General features: G+C 47.0%; 1 long non-coding RNA gene across 2 annotated transcripts; it reads right to left on the bottom strand.

The window, feature by feature from the left end:
• Positions 1-13,370: 13,370 nt before the first annotated feature.
• LOC147575702 (uncharacterized) lies at positions 13,371-15,621 on the bottom strand. 2 transcript variants are annotated; one of them, XR_015242666.1, is made up of 2 exons: positions 14,921-15,621; positions 13,371-13,578 (listed from the first exon to the last, which is right to left on the bottom strand). It is a non-coding gene; the product is annotated as an uncharacterized LOC147575702 (long non-coding RNA). The 2 variants fall into 2 exon arrangements; XR_015242667.1 differs by lacking the exon at positions 14,921-15,621 and adding an exon at positions 14,113-14,620.
• Between the last annotated feature and the right edge of the window lie 97 nt (positions 15,622-15,718).

Genomic DNA, 15,718 nt, shown 5'->3' with positions numbered 1-15,718 from the left:
GTACAGCCCCGCCCCCCCCCCCCCCCCCCTGCATTTCAGTGTTCTCAGGGCCGTAAATGTCCTGTTAGCCACGGCCTTCTCTTGGATTTTTCCTTTGCCATCTTGCATTGAAAACAACGCCTTAAAAGGGAGACAGGCTGAGATTTCTGCAAGACCAGTTTCATCTCAAATTTCTCACCCACAAAGACCAGGGAAAGTGGGCCCCCTTAATGGGCAGGAGCTGACACTGTGACTTATTTTAGTAAGTCCAGGATGTTCTTTACCAAAAAGCTGTACATCCTCCTCTTCGAGCCAGGAGCACCACTATCTTGAGACCACAGCTCATATTTTTAGGAGGGAGCAGAATGACGGCAGCCAGGGCGAAGGGCTCTGACGTTATCTAAACATTGGAGCTCAGGTCCTTATCAGCGCCAGACCTCCGAGTTGTCCTGTGCTCCAGGGATTGCTCTCTGAACATTTGAGCACAGAAGGCAGGATTTGCTAAGAATGAAAGCCCATTAAGAGGAGCCAAGCAGGGAAAGAAATTTAAATTCCAGTCCTCTAAGCATCTTTTTGCAAAATAGCCCTCTTTCCCAAGCTTCCTCGTTTGCAAGAGAGGACTCCTCAAGTCTGCTGAAGACCCATTTCCTGCCTCCTTGCTGGGGGTGCCGGGCCCCGCGCCCCCAGAATCCTCTCCCATCACCCCGGGAGCCACTCTGGGAGGACCCAGGACCGTGTTGCTAGGATCACAGAGTTTGTAAGAAGTTGCAAAAGTAAGATTTGTGTGTGTGCTCTTTTTCTTAAAGAGTTTCCTTTCCCCAGAAGTTGTAACAGTCCCAAGTTCCACAAAACTTGGATCCGAGCCTGCTCTTGTGTTAACGAAGGCACACGGAGCAGTGACTGCACCCCCACGATAATGATTAACTGGGTTACAGAAAGAAACCATTACAACTTTTTTATCTCTTTTGGTCAAAGAAGAAAATCAGACGTTATTAACACTGTACAGACGGATCCCCTCACCCATCTTCCTGGCCCTCCTTTCCTGTGTACGTCTGACAGGCACAGACAACCATGAAAAGTGACCTGAGTGCCCACGGTGAAGCATGCGGAGAGGAGGTGCTCACTGGCTGTTTTCTTTCAGCATTTGGTGTGTGATTTACGTGTGTAATTTACGTGTGTGAAGCATATTCCTCCTTACTACTTGTACTCCAATCACAAGTTGGAATGAGAGCAAAAGAATATACATTTTCTACAGTTAAAATCAAATAGTGTAAATGTATTATTTAGTTTTATCGCATCCTTTTAAAGTTACATGTTTGCAGTAAGCAGCACATCGGTGCAGTGATCGTACATGTGTATGTGAATTCAATAAATGATTTGGGTAGGTAGTCATTTTCTTGTATCTGATAGGTATGCACCATCAGAAGTTTGGAAATCATAGCTTTAAAGTATCCTATTAATACCATCTCCATTCAGTAGAAAGGGAGCCAGGGCGGAAAAATATGCTTACTATTTGGACATAGTATACTGTTCAGACTTGACTGAATAATAAGTCCTTAACTCCGACCATTAGATTCTTTTTGGATTCAGTAGCTACTCCTTCAGAATGCAAAGCTGGGATCACAAGCTGAGTCAGCAATGGACCATTCACACCTTAGCATGAATTATTCCAGTCACTTCTTCTCTATCAGCAGTCAGACACCATTGAAAATGAGAGTTAGGAGGAATGAAAGAAAAGGAATCCGAGTTACTGAGTTTGGATGATGGGAAATTAATCTGACAGTACAGGTTTCATAGGACACCATCCTGGAAGAGCTCTCTTACAAGAAGGTGTGCGTGGCACCAAATGAGAGAATTGAAGAAAGAGGAAAGATGGGAGCAAGAACTCTAAAGACCAAGTCTCCTCTCAACTTTCATTACTGTCCACGCTGTACCCACGCCTGCACCCCGTACCCCAGACCATCTCTGGCACCCCATTTTAAAATATTCTATTTCAGTTATCTCCGTAAACAATGAAATACTTGGCCTCCACCTTCCAGATGGATAGATGATTCTGGAAGTAGCACAGAGGTGCTATATCAGACTGAACATCCTGACTCTTAAGTTTGGAAACATGACTGCCCCCCTCGTGGGATTTTTTGGAGCTTCTGATGAGTACACATCTTGAATCAGACAGCTCCGGGATATTAGAGCCGAAAAGACACTTAGAGAATGTGTAAAACTTCAGTTCACGGACATGGAGAGCAGATCAGAAAGACTGCAGGGAGCAGGCCTGGGGAGGCCCTGGAACTGGGATTCCTATGTCATCCTTCCCTCTTAGCCAGAGTCTCACATGAGAGCCTGAGCTTCCCAAGCCTGTGTCCCCACAGAATCCTGTTCTGGGATCGTATGTGTTACTTGAGATAACCCATGTGCAAACACTTGCCCCCGTGCGCCACGCGTCATCATATTAGCCCCGAATACGTGCTTCCTCTGCTGCTCTTTGGCTCAGATCACGAGCTAATTGGGTCTAGTCCTGACCTGAAAAAAGAGGCGTAGGGTGTACAGGCCCGTGTGTGTTGATTGTCGAGTCTCACCGTAATGAGAGCAGACTCCGTTCTTTTCCTTAGAGGCAGGAATGGATCATCTTTAGTTTTCCCTCTTTTAAAGCTACAGATATTTAACGACTTTGGAATAAGAGACAAATTTGTCCAAAGCTGGTCCTTTCAGCTGGGGCTCCCTTATAAGTGGCTGCGTTCACAAGGAGACAGAGCTGTTTACTGTGCGAGTAGAAAAAGTCAGCCCGCCAGGAATATGGTGGGCCCAGGGGCCCTTCCTGCCGTGGGGTCTCACGGGGCCCCTGCATCCCGGGTGAGGCAGCTGCAGTCCACCCTCCAGAGCAGAATCAACTCCTACTGAAACAGATGCCCACCGCTTTAAAACATGGCCCACAACTTAGTCTGTTGTAGCTGTCCCCTGTTACCTTTGGTTGTGGGTTCTGCTCGGTGTTATTTTTAAATATAGGGCACCTTTTTTTTTTTCCCCTTCTTATTTGAGACCACCAAGATTCGCTTGCTTTGTTTTCACTAAGGTGAAAGGTGTCATGTCGTGAAGGAGTGCCCGGTGATTTCACAGAAGACTTGGACTTGGAAATGGACGCCTGCGCTGGGCGTGTTACTCCGCTGCCACCAGAGCCTCGTCACTATTTCCACACGCATTTCCTTGATTGGAGAATCCAAAGGTGCGTACCTGTTTATTGACTGTGTTTTTCCTTCCTCTATGTGTCATGTGATTTGCGTGTTTTTTAATTGGGTTTTTTCTCATTCTTGATTTGTAAGGAATTCTTAACGTGTAATGTTAACGTTGATGACATTTTAGCACGTAGTTATCCTGTTTGACTCTTACCTTTTACTTACATGTTTTTCCGGCACATAGAAGTTTAAAATTTTAGGGAGTCAAATATCTTTACCTTTTAGCATATGTTTTTACCGTTAACAGCAACCACGGATGCATATTTATCTAAATACTTGTTTCCTTGTTGTATACGCTGTCCTTTATTTTTCATTGCTTCTTTCCCAGTTTATTTCTGATTATTCTTTTGTTTTAAGGTTTGTTTATTTTTGAGAGACAGAGGCAGAGTGTAAGTGGGGGAGGGGCAGAGAGGGAGGGAGACACAGAATCCCAAGCAGGCTGCAGGCTCCGAGCCGTCAGCACGGAGCCCGATGTATCTTACTGTATTTTTAATCACAATATTGCAGACATAGGTTAACTGAAGGTTTGGGGCTTCTGTGAGAAACAGTAGCTTCTGTTTCTCCCTTTCCCAACCCCATCCTTACCCATCAGAAGAAGTATTTCAGAATTGCTTTTCTTTTCCTTTGTTTTTGGGGGGGAGGGGGGCAGAGGGAGAGAGAGACAGAGAATCCCAAGCAGGCTCTGTGCTCAGCTAGGACCTGGAAGTGGGGCTCGATCCCACGACCCTGGGATCATGATCTGAGCCAAAATCAAGAGTCGGGCGCTCAACTGACTGAGCCGCCCAGGTACCCCAATATTTTGAATTATTTTAGTGGCTTTCTTTTCCTGCCAATTTTCTTGGGTGTTACTGAACGTTATTTCTTCAAAACTTTAGAATTATTTTAACCAAAAAAATCCCTTTAAAATATTATTGAAGTTTTTTAAATTTAAAAAGTAATTTTGAGATCATTAATTTGTTTGTAATACTTTCTTTTCCTGAAATGTCTTCCCATTTATTAAATTTTTCCTGTTCAGTGAATTTTTGGAGTTCCCTGACCCCATCAAGGTCCTCGTTAATAATTCTTTTTCTTTTTAAGTTTATTTATTTTGAGAGAGAGAGAGTATGAGGTGGGGGCAGAGAAAGGAGAGAGAGAATCCCAAGCAGGCTCCACACCGTCAACACAGAGCCCAGCACGGGGCTTGAACCCACAAACTGTGAGATCGTGACCGGAGCCGAAATCAAGAGTCCAGTGTTTAATGGACCGAGCCACCCAGGTGCCCCTGATAATTCTTCAGTGTATCCCTGAGAGGTGTGTGTGTGTGCGTGCGTGTATGTGTGCGTATGTGCACGCATGCACGTGTGACTCAAATTGCAGAAATCCACCCCTACCCACAGAGCTTTGCTATTTTAATAATACGTTTCTTTTCCGTGTCTTTTAAGTAACCAGATGCGTTTCTTCAAGTCATTTCTCTCACAGTCACTCACTGTAGCTGATACAGAGTGAAGGATAATAATAGCACAGCCCTGAGGCCGACACCGTTTCCAGGCTACCACCTTTTCCGCGGCATCGCTCGTCCTTGGTGCCAGTTGCAAGGAGATAACGCCTTGGTGTCGGCATCCAGAATGCAGAATCTCGAGCAACACTTTGTTTCCGATGGGTCAGAATCCTACAGGCAGGATTCCCTCAAATCATTGTGGTCCAGTAATTTCACGATGGGATGCTGTCTTCACGACGTAACCAGAAACGTAGGAGAGGTGTGGCCACATGGGCTCCCATGAGGGCGTGACAGTCCGTAGTTGCTCCTGGCCTCCCGTCTCGCTCTCCCTGCAACACCGGTGCACAGACGCACCCACCCACAGGTGGTACACACTCGCTACTCTCAGCCGCCTTCCTTTATCTTTGAATCGAGCCTGCACACCTCTCCTCCTGGTGGAGTCTTCCCCACCCTGCGTGACTGGTTTCTGCCTCCCATGTGCCCTAGCGTTCTGTCTTCTTGTTCTTTACGTGCAGGTCACAGTGGCAATCGTGGGATGGTTCGTGTAGTTGTGGTTCTTATTTAACGTTCTGTAAGGAATGAAGTCGTGTCTTGGTTACTGCTGCACTTTCTGCCCCGAATAGCACGAGCAAATGTTCACTGAACGTTTGTTAAATGAAAAGAAAGTGAAATGTTGGAATCACCTAAATGCCCAACCGTTACAGTACAGTCAGGAATACTTTCCGATCGTTTACATTTTTGTTTTCATAGTTTTTTAGTGCCAAGGGAAATTGCCTCTTCTGATAGCATTAGTTTTGAGAAAACCAAAACCAAAACATGGAAGTTGCTGGAAAGAAATACACCAAAATGTTCACAGTGGTTATTGCTAAAGTGGAGAACTATGTTCTTGTATGTTTACTTTAAAATAGGCATGTATTAGTTTTACGGCCAGAAAAATATAGTTTTTGTTTCGTTTTTAAATTGATTTAAGCCTAAGTTATGGAAAAAGTACCTCTGAGGCATAGGGAAGTTGCAAGTAAAACCGGGTTTAAAAACAGGGATTTCAGTAAAATATTTTCAAGTTTTATTTCTTTTGAGGGAGAGACAGATCACTCATCTAAGAGCAAGCATGAGTGGGGGAGGGGCAGAGAGAGAGAGAGAGAGAGAGAGAGAGAGAGAGAGAGAATCTCAAGCAGGCTCTGCTATCTCAGAGCCCAACATGGGGCTCGATCCCACAACCCTGGGATCGTGACCTGAGCCGAAATCAAGAGTCAGATGCTTAACTGACTGAGCCACCCCGGCGCCCTTCAATAAAACAGTATTTTAAATGCTCCATTTGAAGAGAAGCCTCATCAGGAGAATGGATAGTAGCTAGATGGAGCAGTACCTTCCCAAAGGACCACCGTCTGACAGAGAACAGAATAAAGCACAGCGACACATTCGCAACAGATAAAGCCTGCAAGAAAACATATAGTGCTATTGATAAAATGAAATCAGTGTATAATAGCAATCCTACAAATGTTTAAGACATGTAAAAATGTGATTAATTGTTTAGGATACATACATGTATTGTAAAGGTACGAAGAAACACATAGTGTGACATGTGGTGATACGAAACTCACAAGAATGGTTTCCTTTGTTGAGAGAGGGGTTTGTGGCTGAGGAGAGAGAAAGGGGGTGTTTGATTTTTTTAACCAAGTGGTGGATATGGGTGTTATTGCAAAATTGTACTTTTGTGTACGTTGTGATATTTTATAGTGTCCTGAAATTTCATAACATGTTTTGAAATAAAAGTAAAACTGAAAGGAATCTGCCGCTAACTCTTTCGTAAACAAAGATTCTTTTGTGAATAGGGGCAGCATGCTTTCTGTGGTCTGTAAACTCAGATTCTCTTTCACTCTCCCTCCTTCCTTCCTGCCCAGTCTCTCTCTTTCTCTTTCTGTCTCTCTGTCTCTCTCTCTTGCTCTCTCTCTCTCTTTTTTTTTTTTTTTTGGCTGTCTTTTATTTTTATTTTTATTTTTTTAATTTTTTTTTAACGTTTTTTATTTATTTTTGAGACAGAGACAGAGCATGAACGGGGGAGGGGCAGAGAGAGAGGGAGACACAGAATCGGAAGCAGGCTCCAGGCTCTGAGCCGTCAGCCCAGAGCCCGACGCGGGGCTCGAACCCACGGACCGTAAGATCCTGACCTGAGCTGAAGTCGGACGCCTAACCGACTGAGCCACCCAGGCACCCCTTGGCTGTCTTTTAAAGTAGCGTATTCTTTTTAACAGCACTGTTTTTACTAGGAAAGTTAGAAATACCATGAAAACCACCAGATAGCTATTATTTGGTCACTGGTATTGCAGATCTGCCTGGTCTGATTATAAGAACTTTTAGGAGTTGTCTAGTGCTTTAAGTTACTAGTAATTTAGATTTCATTTATGTAGATTTCTAACTTGGCATGTACTCCTAGTAAAGCAAACAAGAAAAAGAAATATGCTTCTCTCGCTCTGTTGGATCATGATTGATCTCATTTTTCAGGATCAGCTATTCAAGGAAAGAGCTGGACGGCCCTGGCTTACAAATTTCTAATAACTTGAACTGTGTCTGCGAGAGTCTTAATTGTATGAAAGGGGAGGAGGCTCTCCTCGGAGCATGACCGTGCAGTTTAGAAGTGCTCCAAGGAGAACAGAGTGCAGTGCCTTCCCTCTGGTTCCATAACGAGAAGGAGAGAGGAGGCAGAGCTACTCTTCAGGTGATGGAGTGGTGTCCATTCTTGAAAATAGAGGATTAGCTTTGCAGTGCAATAGGTCAGAGTTTTCATTTTGCAAAGTGCGATTCCATTATAGCCTTCTCATCTCCCACGAGCTCTGGGATTAGTGTTTGTTATGCTAGGAGAATATAATAATTGCTTAAGTATAGGAAAAATACGTTTGACAAACATTCATGCTAGAGAAACAGGAAAGATGGGATCCTTGACCCAGTGCGGAACTGCAGCTGGTCACTTAAGCCCCTTGCTTGTCTGCTGATCCGCTGATTATCTTCTCACCTAATTTTAGCCCAAAGGTTCAGCTTCCACCCCCTCCTGTTTTATCATTTCTTTTTCTCCTGTTGACCTACCTGTGAAGATACCAAGTAGAAGCAAAATTGCTGAAAGGCAGAGCAGAAGAAGAATCTTCCTGGGTCATTTGCTGAGGAGGTCGAGACCCTGACAGCTAAGGGTTAACTGCAGCTGAGGTGCCACAGGCCATGGAGAGCACGTGGGCACGCTCACGTGCACACACACGTGCAGCACTCACACTCATTCGCGCACACTCAGGCGTACACTCACGGGCATACACACAGAAGCACACTCTCACCCCGGCACACACGGCCCTCCCCTGCCCAGCACAGCCTCCCACCGATGCCGCCGCAGGAGTCTGGAGCACACAAGATGGCTCTACAACCACGTCCCTCAGCTGAGAACTGACCCACTTTCACCAGGTTGACAGAGGTGAGGAGATGAGCCGAGGAAGTGGTCCAGACAGAAAACCTGTGACCAGAACAAGATCCTCCTGACCTAGGTTCCCGGATGGCGTGCCTCCGTGGCCGGGATGGACCCGGCCCTCTTTTACTTCACCTCACCTTAACCAGGAACCTGGACCCACACACGCCCAGCGAACTGGCGCCATGTGGCTGATTGGGACATTTCAGCTCTCCTGAAAATTGGTGTTGATCGCTTCAGAAGACACCCGCAGGCAACGATTCGTCGTGACGAATAAGATGGTCAGAATGATTGGGCTCCCCAGCACACAGATGCATTCCACACCGTGCCTGAGCTGGCTCTTGGATTCAAAGGTCAAATTAAAACTGGTCATCTGGGAGTGTGGCTTACGTGCCCATGTTTACAACCTCAACTCTTGTCATGTGTCTGCAGAGTCCCCAACAACAAATCAATATCCTGTAGTCTGGGGGAAAGCAAGAACAAACGATGCTTCAAGAACTGGGGCTAAGTTGCGAATGCCCAGAACACAGTTCGTATACCCAAAACGCGTTACGGCCACAAACTGCTGTGGCACAAATTTGGACTATTTTAAGTTTCTTAAAGTCTCGTTTGCAAGTAGCAAAAGATCCTTATTGTGAAAGATAACTTGGTTCTCTTGTTTATATTCAAGAACCAGTGCAGATTAAAGTGATCTTTTAAAAGGGCTTGAATAGGAGAATAAATCAGTATTGGTGTCCCGTTTGTCTTATTTCAATAATAGTCACTATGGAAACGAATTTCTTTTCATACCTCCAAGTAAACAATAAGGTTTCCTTCCACTTTTCCGTGTATCCTGTTTCCTTTGGAAGAGGGATCTCTGGTATAGAGTGTCTCCAAAGCACTTCTTATTGAAATCTATGGTTCTTCCCTGCATGATTATTTCATTTGTTTTAAACACTCTCAGCCTCGCTGTGGAATTCTGTGAAGGCCACAGGTGGTGACGCAAAGCGCCCAGTGCCATCCTTCCGAAGACCGGGCTCACGCGCCTTTGCGCAGAGCTGGAGAACCCAGTTGCTGCCGGATGCAGCCGAGGGCCAGAGGACGCTCAGACACGTGACAAAGTGCCCAGCACAAACAGCCAATGGACTTTCCCTTTCATTTCCCCTTGTTCCACACCAGTTCACGATTACAGACCAATGGGAATGTCTCCCAGGAGTACTTGCCATGCTAGGCTGCTGATTCGAGAAAGAACAAGCGAAATACTAGCGTGTGTTTCCTCCCTTCCTGTCCTCAACCCACATCCGAAATCCATTTTATATCTGGCTGAAGCCAGAAGTTCTAAATATAGAGGGTGTGCCCTCCCCGGCACTCCCCAGTCTTTCTGCGGGGCTGTCTGTGAATCCACAGCCCATGTTCGCAGGGGCCCCATTAACCCAGCAAGTGTGGCCCCTTGGCGTTGGTCCACAACCCCCCATCTCCAAGGACACACTCCTGCTAGCATATCAAAAGGAAGCACACTGTGTGTAACTCTATTTATTGCTTGCTATTTTTATGACCTGTGAAGGCCTCTTCACTTGTTTACTGCGTGACATGGAAAATTACAGATATATGTAGATATATATTTTTAAAGGCATACACACAAAAAAAGACATAAAAGACAAAAGCCCCATACAGCGGCAGTGCCCTCCAGCAGAGGAAGAGAAGATACTTTAGCGGTGTTCTGTATTAACAAACATATTACAGAAACAGAGTAAAACGGCCATAGTGCTTAATTGTTTTGTCTGACAAATCTATTTTTAAAAACGGAAAGAGGTCAGACCTAGGATGTCAGTGCCTGAAATGTGCCACAGGCATCTTGGGAGAACTCTCTGAGATTTCACTACAAATGTTACTACCTTTATGCCCTTAAAGAGCTGTGATTTTCCAAATGGCCGTGTCAAGATGATAACAAAGTAATTGCTTGGAAGGGGGGGGGGGGGAACTTAATCAGCCTGAGAACCTGGCAGATTGTTGCAAGTGTGGCTCCTACTGTCTACAAGTTCCTTTGCGCAGGCCCTTTGCGGTGTGGCCTGGCAGCTCTTCCCACTGAGAGGCAGAGTCGGTTTCATCACCCTTCAAATCTGGGCTGGCCCCGTGACTCTCTCCAACCATCGAATGTGGCAAAGTGAGAATGTGCTTTTTTTGGCCACCGTCACAAGAACAAGCCTGGGAAGTGTCCTGCAGGATGAGGGAGCACAGAAGAACCGAGGCATCCCAGCTGACTCACAGCTGACTGCGTAGATGTGAGGGCACCAGCCCAGCCCAAACTGCTGACTCATAAAATCATAACTAAATAGGTGGCTCCTATTTTAAACTACTAAGTTTTGGAGGAGTTTGTTACACAGCAATAGCTTAGCTGATATACCTTTTCTTTCTCCTTTTTACCAACACCCCCATCCCCCCCAGAAAGGCTTATCGCTATGCAGAAAGCCCTTGTCAGAGAATCGGAAGATGTAGGTGCTACTCCTGACTCAGAATAATTTAGCTGTATGACTCTGAACTTGCCCTGTACCTTTCTGAGCATCAGTTTCCTTGTCTGGATGTTTACATCCAAGATGTTTCTGGCTGGAGCATCCGTACAAAGGAAACTGCCAGGCAGCTTGGACTTTTCCACACGCTGGTGTGAATGTCTTTAAGAGGTGTGCATAACAAATCTCATTACAAATGTGTCTTTTGATCAGTGGTCCCACTTCTTTGCCATTCTGCCATGGAAGTAAACACCGAATACACTGGCAGTTATGCTCAAGGATGTCTAGTGCAGGATTATTTGTATGGCAGACGTCAAGAAATAGCCTGAATGGCTATCAAGGAAAATGAACAAATAGTGCTATATTCATACTGTAAAATATCATGCAGCTATTTAAAGAATTCTCCAGAAGAACTTTCATGATAATTTTTTTTAAGTGAAAGAAGTGAGGTTCGGGGTACAGTACCATTTTTGTAAACAAAACAAAACACTTATATGAGTGTGCAGTTTCATATGCTTATTTGGCCACTAAGAAAGTTCGGAAGGACACAGAACATGCTGATTTCCTGGGCTGGAGACGGATTTCTAACAGCAAAAAATGTGCAAACAGCCTCTGTGTTTTTAGGTGGAGGGGTTGGATTAATTTAATGATGGCACTTCCATATGGTGAAATAATACTCAGCTGTTAAAAGTGATGATACGTATTACATGAAAACAATTACATACATCTAAAATAATGGTATTAGTGAATATGAAACAACATTAAAGGAAATAAAAATGCATGATCCCATGTATTTAGAAAATCTTTGGGATAAAGACACACCAAATATCCATGGTAATTTTTAATGATCATGAGCTTATAAGTGGCTTACCCTTATTTTCATGGATCTATGTTTTCTAATTTTGCTAAAATAACACGTATAAAAGGGGAAGGAATGGGGCACAGGCAGAAACGTTTAGCGATTCAAAGGTGTTGAGTAAAAGCAGCAGAACCAAAGGGGACTGGATCCTTCATAAACGCAACCACATCCCTAAACAACAAGGAGGTGAGCATACTTTGAGTTGGAAATCACAGTCTGTGAAAGACAGCTTGAGATATTTAGCCCAGTGGGCTGAGCAACCGGCCGTCTAGAATGTTTTTGGCTCACACAATATGATTAGAGTGGATGAGATAATTAATATTTATAAAGCACTTTCATATCCTGCAGAAGAAGCTGTTGTGTAAGATAATACTGTCTTCCTGAACTCAGTCCTTGTGTCTTTCTTCAAATGGGCCCAGGGCCACCTCTTCTGATTCCCCCTTGAAAGATCACCAGCTTATCTCCTAGTCAGCATGCTTTTTGGTTTTCTTAGACAAGAAAACCTGATTGGAGAAAGAGGTTACATTCCTCTTCACCGTAAATTATATACATCCAAACCAGAAACTCTTTTGCCTCTGGAGACTATGTTTGTACTTGGGCAGATGCTGTTAATCAAAGTATTAGCCTTGAACAAACTCCTTCTCTGCCAAGTTTAAAAGACCCCGGACACGACAGGAACTTCTAATGAAGACAGATGATTCCTCATAGATTTAGACTGAAGGCAGCTTGGATTAGGTGTGCGCCACGCAGACTGGAAGGGGATGGGTTGTTTCTGGGGTGCGGCTTCTCCCCCACGGCTACCGCCAGCCACCAAGCCACTCTCACCCCAAGTCTGGAATTCACACAAACAACTAGTCTCTGGATGGGAAACTCACTGACATTCCGCCTAAGTCCATCACCAGGCAACTTATGAGGAAACGGAGCATTCTGAGAGTGCCTGGCCCCTGGTGAACTTGTCCTTCCCTGCGGACAGCCGTCTTGCCCCTTCCTTCGCCTTTGGCGGGTTCTGTAAGGGCTTGTGAGTGATACGGGTCCCTCCGTCCCACTCAGGGCGTTATCCTCACTTTGGCTTTTGCTCTGGGAGAAGCAGCCGCCATTACTTCTTCCACCCAGTCCCGTCGCAGTCGTAGCACACTGACCAAAAGCATTCCGGGGGCGCCTGGGTGGCGCAGTCGGTTAAGCGTCCGACTTCAGCCAGGTCACGATCTCGCGGTCCGTGAGTTCGAGCCCCGCATCGGGCTCTGGGCTGATGGCTCAGAGCCTGGAGCCTGTTTCTGATTCTGTGTCTCCCTCTCTCTCTGCCCCTCCCCCGTTCATGCTCTGTCTCTCTCTGTCCCAAAAATAAATAAAAACGTTGAAAAAAAAAATTAAAAAAAAAAAAAAAAAGCATTCCGACCACAGAATATGTCACTTCAGGACAGAAAGCCGCTGGATGCAAAGTTTGGCAACTTGTTTCCATGCTTGCTACGCTGGGTGACTGAATAGTAAGTAACAGGCTGTGCAGGTTTCTCCACAGGCCCCTGAGTCCCACACATTCCTTTCTCGGGAGTCACTGTGTGTGATTCCTTGGAAGAAAAAGTGGACATTTGAGTCGCTTCCTTTTCCCTCCTGCTAAAACTTGCTTCTCAGTCCCTCACTCTTGCTCACTCAGTCACTGGTCCTGGCTCTCCTGCTTTCATATTTTAAACACACATTTTATCAGCGTGAGCGGCGGGACACCGTGACTCTTTGCACCACAGGAATGAATTCTTGTCATGAGAGTGAAGCCTCAAACATCACTCTTTAAAAGTGTACTCTGTACAAGCAGTTGTTGTTTGGGGGATGGTTTGTGGCCAGGAGTTTAAAAATTTCCCCCAGAAACGACATTCCAGAAACAATGAAAACCACCCCAGAGTTGGGCAGTGTTACCTTTATTTAACTGCAAGTACTCACAGTTCTGCAACTGTGAATGTTCCCTTTTTCTGGGTGTAAAATGTCTGGGTCCATGGAAAAGTTAGTCCTGGGCTGCGTCGGGACAGGACGTTTGTTGTTAGAAGCAGCATCTTTCCTGCCGGTGGGCCGGTTGCATAACTGGCAGTTCCCAACACTGCTCGCGCTGTAGTCTGTATAAAACAGTTACCAAATTAGAAAAAATAACCCTTATGAAATATGCTGTGTGCTGAATCACATCTAGATATTAGCTGAGTGAGTAAAAGTACACTTCCTAAGAAGTCAGACTCTTAGGGGCACCTGGGTGGCTCAGTCAGTTGAGCGTCCAACTTCGGCTCAGGTCATGATCTGGCAGCTCTGAGTTCAAGCCCCACGTCGGCTCTGTGCTGACAGCTCGGAGCCTGGAGCCTGCTTCGGATTCTGTGCCTCCCTCTCTCTCTGTCCCTCTCCTACTTGTGCTCTGTCCCTCTCTCCTTCACAAATAAACATTAAAAAAAATTTTTTTAAAGGGAAGTCAAACTCTTAGCACAAGTGAGAAAATGATCGTCAACATCATTAACTAAAAACTCCGTGCCTGGTGCCCTGACAGCTGATTGGGTGCAGCTGCCCGTAGGGTTGCACTTGGCCCGCCTACGCGTCAGATACACTAAGCCCGAGGTCAGCTTAGAAACCAACAACACGACGTCTGTTTGGAGGCACTTGCTGACCAGCATTTAAATTTGAAGAACAGAAACCCGTCATTCAGAGCTCCTCATAGGTCAGACTGGAAGACACCGTGTTTCTTGACGTGGGGAGTGTCCAGCGTGTCCTGGCCCTTTGTTCATGAAACCTCTTTGGAGGACCTCCGGGTGCCTGTGAGCGGTGTGGATGGGAGTGAAGAAAGAGCAGAGAAATCCCCAGCTCTGGAGGTTGGCAACCAGAGGAGGAGGAAGACGTGTGCCAGTGCGGACGGTGACACGGTCACCGCCCGGGATGCGCGCGGTGCGCTGTGAAGGAAAGTTCAGAAAGCCATGGGCCGGCATGACAAGTGGGCCTCAGACCCCCGGGGCAGCGGACCTAGAGGGCCCGGGTCAGCGACACGACAGCTGAGAGCCGACGTGGGAGCCGGGAACCCCTTTGGCCACACCTGTGCTTTCTGTCTGCCCGCCCTTTCCTGCCGGAGGTCACGCTGGCCCGGTTGACGGTTGTCACCAAGCACCATCTCCCATGGAGTAAACCCGCGGGCCGGGGCGCCCACCCGGGTGTGGTCCCAGGGTGGCGGCCAACGAGTCGGGTCGGAAGGGAGAGGTAAGATAGCCCGTGTGCATTTCGGCCCACGCGCGGCCACGCTGCCTCTGGCTCCCCGCGCGGGAATTCGTTTGCCGACGGAAACACCCCTGCGGGCCGCCGACGGCCACGTGAGCCCGCTCGGCTGGGATGGCAGCACCGCCCAAGGGGCTTGTGCTGTGTTCTGAGGAAGCGGGATTCGGGGCTCGCTGTCTCCCCGCTCTCGATTTATTTTTTATTTTCTAGAACCTGTTTCCACCAAGCTGCTAACGAACAGGTGTATTCCAGGCGGCGTCTGCGGGTGTCGCTTGAGGTGAGCGAGCAACTTGCGCGTGTCTGTGTCCCGCGCTGGGACTCCGAAAGCTCACGTCGGCGGCGTGGTGCGTGGGTCACCCCAGCCTCTGCCGCGAGAACCCCCGTTTGTCAGCCGGTGTCTGTGAGACGTTTGAGAGTCCTCTTCACACCCTCTCAAAGATTGCACGTTGAAAGCGGACGTTTCTCTGCGCTGAAAACGAGTCCGCGTTGTTGCATCATCCGAGGACGAATTCGGACCTATACGAGAGAGACAAACATGCGACGCTGAAGTTTGGCTCTTTACAGCCAGACCTGTTCTCCCCGCCTCCTGTGTGGCCTCCTCTGTCTTCTGCCACCTCTCCGTTGGTGTTGAATCCAGATTTCTTTAAAGTAGGCGTCAGTACTTCGCCAGAAGCCCTCCGGCAACAAGACGACCATCAATGAAATGGCAATGGAATCCCTAGATTCGCCGCGTTTCTTTCTAGCCTTCGCTCTCCTGAGGGCTGTCCTCGGTGAGAGGTGTTGGGAATTCAGTTCATCTCTTTCGTCGAAAACACAGAGCGTTCGCTTCCTCCGCCAGGCCTTTGTGAAAGGTGTGAGCGGAAACGCGGGCCACGTACCGCTGAGCAGCTTCCAGAAGAACCAGTGCCCGAGTGGGAGCGAGTGGGAGCGAGTGGGAGCGGGAGGACCCCCTTTGCAGGGAGGGCCTGGAGGGCGGGGCTTCCTGAGGAGGGCGGGGCTTCCGGCGGGGGG

The sequence above is a fragment of the Puma concolor genome, chromosome D3 (assembly GCF_028749965.1).
Source record: "Puma concolor isolate L17-30 chromosome D3, mPumCon1.1.hap2, whole genome shotgun sequence".
In the NCBI taxonomy this organism is placed as follows: Eukaryota; Metazoa; Chordata; class Mammalia; order Carnivora; family Felidae; genus Puma; species Puma concolor.
This window is presented reverse-complemented; position numbering and strand designations above follow the sequence as displayed.